This window comes from Hippocampus guttulatus, chromosome 21, assembly GCF_054856545.1.
Source record: "Hippocampus guttulatus isolate MCC_2025c chromosome 21, RoL_Hgut_1.0, whole genome shotgun sequence".
Lineage (NCBI taxonomy): Eukaryota > Metazoa > Chordata > Actinopteri > Syngnathiformes > Syngnathidae > Hippocampus > Hippocampus guttulatus.
In genome coordinates this window covers 10,324,340-10,334,058 of record NC_141281.1, presented here as the reverse complement: position 1 = coordinate 10,334,058, position 9,719 = coordinate 10,324,340, and positions in this window count along the sequence as shown.

Sequence of the window (9,719 nt, the reverse complement as noted above, 5' to 3'; positions counted from 1 at the left end):
CCAGACCTGTGCTTTTTTTTTTTAAAGGTAAAACATTCAATGGCACTCTACAAACACTCGTGCCATCATAAACACCCTTCAACGGTACTATACGGGGATTAGCCAGGGAAGCTAATTAGCATGTCAAAGCTATCTAAAGGGATTCTATCGATTCCCTGCGGTAATTAAACACACCGCAGTGACGTCAGTGAATAATGCTAACTTACTATGATTGTATGTCATCTAAGAAGCTCCCAAACATTTCATCAACCTCCGAATTAAAAATGGTACGGTCCCGCCATTTTATGTCACTCTTAACCAGGAAGTAGCCGTCCAATTTTGGTACAGCCAGCCAAAGAAACAAATGCGATGAGCTTTTTGTGTTGTTTGAGTCATAATGGAAGTTTCCACCCACTCCAGAATTTAAGATGGTACAGTCCTCTCAATTTATGGCATTTTCCACTCGCCAGGAAAAGACTCACAAATGTGGTGCTCCGCGATAAAATGGAACCATGTCACGCGCCCGTCTAAGAATCTTAAATTGTACTGTCCTATAATCTCTTATTTTCCTCAAACCAGGAACTATAAAGTCAAAAAAATTAAAAAATGCAAACAACCTCTCACCCGGAGCAGATTTACCAATAGGGAACATTACCTTCAGTTAATTAATGACAGCACTCACAGGCATATTTTCTATATTCTCTGCGAGAACCCAATCATTTTATTATAGCTTACTGAGTTTAAATTCCTCATTTGTATCTGCAAACCAAAACTCCCATCTTATGTAATTTTCAAACCAGGAAGTAAGAGGTAAACATACGCTTATATGACACTGTAATTGTTTTCCTTTCTTGGGACCATTCCGATGTGGTCCCCTCTGCCCAAAAGCTTGTCCAAGAAAACTAGAGAAAACCGAGAACAGAGTCCCTGTGACCTTTTTTTCCCCGCCCGTCCCATATTTAACTGGCGAAGTGCTCTGAGAATTTGGATGGGTAATGAAGTGTCTCCGCTCCAACGCCGCCATTATTTTGAAAGTCGGCAGACTGCTTTACAATGACCGCTTTCACTGAGATAATCACTCGTTCTGCCCGCTTTCTCAACCCAACCGTAAGTGATTTTTTTCCCCCCATTCCTACCGAGACCATTATCACAAATGTTGCCTTGGATGAGGTATCAGCATCATAAACTGCTACTGCTACTGCTTGCTGCTGCATTGGGAGTCACTCAAGCTTTGCAGGCAAATGAGGATGACACCACCTTGTGGATACCCAAGCAGCCAGCAGGCCACGCTGATTCGACGCTCATCTGGCAAATATTATAATAAATAACATCATGGTCTTTTTTTTTTTATAAACATAGGAAAAGTGAATTAGAAAGCGGGGCCCGTAAATCTTGCTTAAAAGAAACGAGGAGATGAAGAGCTGCTAGCGAGAAGTGGCACGGCCCAATTTATTGCTGCTGCTGCTTCTTCTACTCGAAACAGACTCGTAAAAGTTCTTGTTGCCCCGCAAATAAATTACCCACATCCTTGCGTGTGTAGGCGCTCAGCAAACGATAAATAACAGAAAAAAAAAAAAAGTTCAATCAATCCCAATGCTTTAGATTTATGAATATGGTAGTTACGTATACAGTGCAGTACATAGATTGTATGTATTTATCTATATATCAGGTTTCGTATTGTTGCCGGGCAACGTGTTGGACTCATGGTTAGCACATCTGCCTCTCAGTCGAGTGGTTAGAATCTGTTGATTTCGTTTTTTTATTTTGGCATTTTACATGAATATCGCGAAACTTACGTTTCTGATTTATGACAATTACGACTGTCCGTTGTGAAGTTTTGCAAGATATCTGGAAGTAACGCGACGGCTTAGTTTGACTTTTTAGATTGTTTTTTTTTTAGGCTCGCGAGTTTGCTTGATTGATTTTTATTTATTTTTACACTTGTTAGCTAGCTAAGAATGGTTAAATTCTACTTTAAAACATGGCCTGTACAAGTAAATAAAGAATTTTAGGTGACCACAGTTTGATCTCGGACCATCTGACAAATTTAATTTGCCAACCCAAAACACTTGGATCTCAATTCACCTTCCCCCATTACAATGAATGGAAATGAAATTAATCCGTTCCAGTGCCTCACAAAAAAACAATAAAAATGTGTTTTTGTTGGAAAAAAATGCACTCTACAGTAATGTACTTAAAAAGAATAAGAATAGAACAAATGTAAAGAATTTTGTGCATCATGTTCTCATGCTCCAATTCCCATTGACGTTTTGCTGCTCCTTCTGGCCACAAAGGCCAACGGTGCATACATAATAGAAGAAAGGTTTCATGGCCAATAACTAAACTGAACGAACTCAATTCAGTAATCGGCAGTAATATTCGTCTTTTTTTGCATATGACAAAGAATATACGTCTGTGAGTATTGTTATTCAGTGGACCCCACATACATGCAGTTCTGCACCTGCGGATTCACCTATTCACAGTTTGGGGGGGGGTTCAAGTATTTTTCAAAAAATATTTGAAAATCTGCTGCTTGTGGAGAAGTTATCACCTTTTTGCTCAAAACAGAAAAAAAAATTAGCGTCTAAGCGACGACTTATATCTCGAAAAAATGAATTAGTTGGGTCACTCAAAAGGTGAGCTGACACTGTATTTCTATTTCCATTATTTCCTGAGGCAAGCCATCCATATTAGTGCATTTCAAAGTAAAAAGGGGCCCTATTTCTGCTTCAAAGCAATCACGTGTGTTAGCTGGCAATAGAAACATTAACAGTGGTACTCCTGTGTGGAATTTTTGCACTCTTCAACGTCCTCCCCCTCGCTTCCCACATGCACAAGGTCAAGAGACTCCCCTGTAAGGCTGCCCTTCGTGCAAATCGCCGCACTTTACAACACATGGGACACCGAACCGCGCGCATGCATACGCGTGGGGTGGGGGGTGGCGGTGCTGGTGGGGGGGGGGGGGGGGATCAGAAAGTCCACAAATCAATGCAGATTGGTTGCTCCTGAGATGTATTCATGTGTGTAGCTGCATGTAAATATCTGTTTGTGTCCGTGCGGGAGTTTCCCTCTGCAGAAAAACGATAAAGCGAAAACAACAGTAACACCCACCAAAAAAAAAAAAAAAAAGCAATTTGTTCCTCTGCATTGTGCGGAACCACTCATCTGCATCCAGCTTCTTTTTTGTACTTATGTTGATATCCCCTTTGTTTCCAGATTTTATTTCTTTAGCATTAGCGGGTTATCTGTTTGGAATGGCTCCCAATTTGGTGATTATGTAATCGCTGCTCTCGAACGGAATCCCTGTACTGTACCTCCAAAATCAGCACATTTCAGGAGAGTCCAAAAACAGCATTTTTGTTTCACCATGAACATTGCAGCTGTTTGTTGAACAACTGTTCAATAATGAAAAAAGAAATAGTTTTAACCTAGTGGGCTGTCAAGACACCATTTGAATTCTTGCACATCCTGTGCATATTTTATGGTCTTCCTACAACAAAGCAAAATACAAAATACTGCATCAAAATTAGTCAAGCGAGTGTCCCTACGTCGGCCGCTGCCGCGGTGTCATTCTCTGGCGATGAAAGATTCATTGAAGTCCTACTCGCCGTAATGAAACAGTATTGGCTTAATTACCTCCACGCCTGAAAGGGTAATCAAACGGATCGAGTTCGGGCTGGGCGCGAGCTAACCTTTCCCTTAGGTATCTGTTACGCTACGCGACCTTCGGGGGCTAACATGACTGCCTGTCTGTCATTGCGTGTGTGATTTCTTTGCCGGGGCCTTCGTGGAATCATTATATTTATTTCTAGTCTGCCGACCATTTGAACAGGAAGTCGGCCATTTTGGCCATGTTAAATTAGCATTTCAAGGATTGACCGTAAGCAAAAAGGGCTAGGACCCTTGAAAAGTTGATAAAATGTTCTCCTGAAAGCACTTAAACATCTGGAGACGGGTCAAGAATCCACGTTCAAAATTGAACAGGAAGTTAGCATAAAATGCAGATACCATATCACGCTGCTGATCGAGGCAGCGTCAGAGAAGCTTAAAGTCCCTTTAAAGTGCAAATAAAAGAAACGTGTAGTAGTTTAAAAGAATTAAACATGACCAAACATGTAAAAATGAGTCTTCACAAGCTGACGTATGTTGACTTCCCCTGAAGTGTTTTTTTATTATGTGGACTCACACGTGACACAAAACCAAGTACGGGGTGACATCATTGATGATGCCGGTCCGCGGGCTAATGAGCCTTCTCGCTCGCTAGTCTTCGTCCTCAAGTCCGGTTTTGTGTCGTGTGCAGATCCACATAACAAAGCAAGCTGGAGGGCTAGCAGGCCTCACTAGCTTACTCGTCCGTGGACCACAAACTCGCGTTGGCATTGTCCACTGAAGTTTTGTGGTCATTTGTTGCATAGCTGAGCAGTCTAGTGAGCGAGCCATGCCCCACCGAAAAAATCTAGTCAACAGAAAAACTAAAAATGGTTTGTCTTAGCACTTATCTTAAAACATCGTGTATTTAGGAACAAATCACTGAATTCACTTTTCAGGGTCTTCGGACAGGAAAATCGACATGAAACCAGTAGAAATCAACACGTCACTTTCGGCCAATTAATTTACGCCGTAAAAAAAATTCCAACATTTCTCCAAGGATGACGTAAAGCCCAAGTGAAACCCCGCCAAGGTGATCTTGGCAGCCCTCCTTGGCGCAACAAGCCCATCCATAAAAAGGGAAATTGAAATGTTATCAAAAAAGACTTCCAGCTGACAAACCAGCAAGGACGGATGGCGGTCCTCAGATCTTCGCGGCCACGTTAACCTTCCAGCGGCGGGATCACAAGCTTACGTCGTGCGGACCAGATGGGTCACGGCTCCAAAAATACCTGTTCTGCTTTTCCTCTGCAGTGACGTGCAATCAGTTGTTTGGGAGACAATCAGAATTCAACCTGCAGGCTTTTTGCACGGGCCAATGTTAAAGATGATCATCAAACTTTGACGCTACAAAATGACATGGCGATCTCTGAAAACGGTTCACGGGGGTTAAAGTAGCCATTGCGCATTGTTTTTCATGGCAAAAAAATCTGCAGACCAATCGTTTTCATGCCTTGCGCCACTTTTGGAGCTTTCAAAAGTGCAAGAAGACCCACATAGAAAAGCCAACCCCTGGGCTTGTCTTGTCTCTAACTTTCCAGACATCGTTAAACACCTCCTCTCCCACTGGCTGGCTTGAATAAAATCTTGTTGCACAAAGACCATATATTGCAACGAACACCACAAAAAAAAAAAAAAAAAAAAACCCCTTCCGGGAAGAGAAGATCCCGTACAGAATGTCAACCTCGCAGAACCCGCAGCGACTGGCGTACACCCAAACAAATTCATTGCGAGGCACTGTGTGTACTATGGGATCTATTTTTAAGGGAGGCAGTATTCTGCAAAAGATGACTTCATAGGATGAACATTTTGAATGAGACAACTGCCCACGGGTGGAGGAAGCTGAGGGAGCAGTCCGAGTCTTTAGCAACTACAGGCACTTAGCCTTCAGCTGTTGGGTGGTTGTTATTAAAGTACCGGTATATGGTACATACTGGACTAGATGCTGAGATTTAATTTCGCCACAAGCATCTTGGCATAATTTGTCGCTGTAGGCATGATAGGTCTCTGCAAATCTTCGAAACAAAGTGAACGGCTCAGGTGTGGTCTTGACATATGCAAAGACATGCATGCATAAAAACAATATCCGAGGTTGTCAACACTTGGTTCAGTGAAACAAAGCCCAGTTAACCCCCCGGCCCTCAGTCACGAGGGTTACACGAGGGATTTGTTATTTTACAAGTTCTTTAAAATCACGTCAGCCCATTTAATTAAAACATTTAATATCATAATAGAGAGCTAGTGCGATTGATAAGTCAAATCACTCTGTTTTCAGTAAACAAATGCTGTTCTTTTGAAAACTAACAAATGTATCATGAATAATCATGCCGAAAGACGGTGCTTTCTGTAGGTGTAAAAAGCAGGATGGGAAAGGACTGAGATAGTCAATAATCTCCTTCTCTTAGTCAAAAATGAGGCTGAGCTTGAAATGTTTTTGAATCACCATTGGAAATTTGGGAGAAACATGCCGGAAAATGTCTCAAGCACCCAAAAATAATTTTTATGTTATGGCAAATTATAGTGTATGTGTACTTTGAGGAAAATCTTCCTCGTCGGGAATTTGTCTAAATGTGTCTCAGTCAGCATGGGTACGCACGACACAACGTAATTAATTTTTCACTCATTTTGACACAAAATCTTGACTGTTCTGCATTCTTTAGCTGCCCCGTTTGAACCTAATGCACGGGAGAATGCTAAGTGAACATTGTCGAACACAAAGATGACCGATGCAACTGATCTCAGTAAAAGTCACAGATGAATCCAAATCAGTATTAAGCTTTGCATACCAACGAAGGACTTCCGATGTGAAGGGTCCCTTATGCCAAGTTGCGAGTTAACATCAAACAAGCTCAGCTTTTTTTCTATTGAGGCTGGAAATCTACTTGAGATGCAGCGAGAGTTCAACTCTGTCCTCGACGCGACGAAGTGTCGCCTTGTGATTGGCGGCGATCAGAATGATCTCCCCCGTGTCCTCGGTATGTTTGAAAATCCTAAAGCCCGTTGTCGCCCGCTTGTCTTCAATCACAACACCCAATTTTATGATAGATCAGGTCATCAAGATGCATTCCATTCGTCCCTTCTTTCCCTTCAGTTTTTGTTCCATCCCAAGGACGGACGTCAGAATGAGCAGCGACTGAATTGACACCTGAGCAGCATTTAAAGAGCGATACGTTCTATATAACCTTGAAGGAATAGCAAGGGAAGCGATATGACATCAGCGCCAGGACACTGATCATGATTAAACATATCGGTACGTTATTATCAGATGACTTGATGAAGTCGTTAGATAGCCAAGGCTAGCGCCAGCATGTACTTATAGCCCATAAATGTCTGGCCGTTTCCCAATTTTGTGAGAAAATATGACTAAGTCTCAGTGAGTCCAATAAGATCTTGCCACTCTGGATGAACGCAAAGTATGCCTGTGATCCCTTTAGGGTGAGGGAATGCAATATTATCAACATATATTAATGTTAGCGAATGTATCACGATTAAGTGTGATAATTGCTCCTTGCCATATCCGTGTCTTAAATGGGCTCTCACTTGTATTGCGCTTTCCGACCTACAAGGCACTCAAAGCGCTTCATAGTGACTCATCGTTCACCTACTAATGACGCAGCATCAGGAGCAACTTGGGGTTCAGTATCTTGCTCAAGGACACCGTGACATGGTCAGGGATCGAACCTACAACCTCAAAGTTTAGGAGATGACCACCTGAGCCATTTCTTAGTCATTCAAAACAGAAAAATATCGTCTTGATATGTCAATATTTGCTCCCAGCACTAGTAGTACCATGATTTAAGTGTTTGTGTGTGGCAAGAATATCTGAAAAGATGTGTGCAATCTGTTTTTTATTTTGACATAGCTAACAGGATATTGCCATTGTTTTACAACCACTATAGACAGTGTTCCCGGCATACTGGACATCTCCATATTTTTGTTTTTTTTTCAAGCAAATGCAGTCAAAAAGATGGCCTGCAACATTTTTTTCCTGAAGAGTTTTAATCTAGCATGCATGTGGAGCACCTGTTTGCTCGCTGTAGATAGCTTCCAGGTAACGAGTTGAATAATAGAAAGCAATAGAAAGCACTATATTCAGAATTAACAAGGTCATGTCAATTACAATATATCAAGAATATCTGGAAATATAGTGGCAAACGTTTTAATTTAAAGCCTTGAGTTTTAATCAGGCACTCAAATGGACAGCCTGTGTTGGGGTCCATTTGCTAGCAAGATGTAGCTAAGAGGTAAAACCAAAAAGAAAACAGAATCCTGTCACATTATTCAAGAATAAAAACATTCCTTAAAATATATTTGACTCAAATAATCATCATCAAAATATCATGTCTAAAATATCTAAAGATTTAGTGAAAAAGTACATAAATGGCCAACTTGCACTAATAGGTTCCTGTTTTCTCATCAAAAGTTTCAGTCACCCCCCCCCCCCATGCATTTATGTAATACAAGCACTTTTATTCTACGCAAAGTTTATCAAGCCTCTTTACAGTGTTTAGTACCATTAGCGTTGTATCATTCTTTTATATCTCTGTTTTGCCATTCTGGGCTGTATTACACAGCAGGCAGTCATAATGGGAATCCAAATAAATAGAACCTCCCCCCCAATTAGAACTCACAGTCCTGGATGTATTATGCAAACACGAGCGGTAGCATTGAGCCTTGATCAATCGTGAGTGTGTGCGTGCGCTTGTGCGCTTCACCCGAGCTGCCAACACAAAACTACAGCCTGTGCGATGAGGACATGGCTACCTTGCTTTGAGTGATGGTGGCGGCGATTAACACGTTGATGACATAAAAAGAGGTCCATGGTGGGATTTTAAGTGGGATGTTGCAGTAGCATTATTACAGACGTAACCCGTGTGTGTTGTGATGTGTGGTGTCGTGTGTATTTTTGACTCGTACGGTTGCTGCTGGCAGTGTCAGAGGTGAACAGGTGTTTGTTGTTGGATGAATGAAGAGCTGACATGGATTTATGACTCTGGCGTATGGCGGGTCATTAAACTGAAGGCCTCTGCTGCCCACTGTGGGCGGGTGGGTGCTTTGTGTGGACCTTGACATGGTCTATTAATAGCCACACGAGAAGGAAGGAGAAGAAAGCGAGAGAAAGAGAATTAGGCTGGTGCAATATGTGTATTTCCTCCTTGTTGCTGAACAGTGTACACACAGGCACTGGCGGCGCACGCTCGTTATGCTCGCAGTTGGTGGTCTCGCTGTGAGGGAGTACTGGACCTTCCCCAAATTTCGATATAACAAACAACACAATTTATTATTATTCTTCTTTTTAAGTGCATTATGATGCACTGGGAAAACAGCCCGGAGAGTGGGAGACAAAAAAAAACAGTTTTTCATTTGTTTGTTGTTTTTTTTTGGGTGTGGGGGGGTGTTTTGCTATGATATCCAGTGCTCATTTTTCTAACCTTCCACTCACTCCACTTTTTCATTACATATATTTGGCCCCTAAAATGGCTGCGGCAAATAAAAATGGCCGACTTCCATGCCCGTTACTTTTCAAGCATGTTTTCTTCAGGCTTTTTCCCATGTGTCCTGTTACGATAGAAATGTCTACAAAATGTCGTGTTGTTTGGTGAAAGTGGTGCTGGGGGATAATTCATTCTAACTCTGCAGGGGCCCTCGCGCCACCTTTTTCCACATTGAATCCTCAAAGTCATCATTTGACGTCATGCCCCGCCCACATTCGACGACGAAGGATGCTTACCAATGGGGGCTCATTCGTGTCGAGTGAGGAGACTCAACAGTAGCGCGGCGGCGACGTTGCATTGTCACAAGTCCCGAACTGTCGCGAGCTGATTGACGGCAGCAACTGCCTCATCCCTGAGCTATCGATGCACTGCTGTATTTTCCCTTTTGCAATTTGTCATAATACGCGTCCGCACAGTCACGCCGACAACAGATACGGACGTACTTGCGCAAGTCCCCTCCCACCCCGTCGCCCCTCCGTCCCTCGCGCCGCTTTTGACGCTGTCGGCACATCTCATCGACGGATCATTCTCGCCTCATAACGCACCACCTTTGAGCGTCTACGCAACCAAGGCTAGCTTGCGAGGACAGTTCCATGA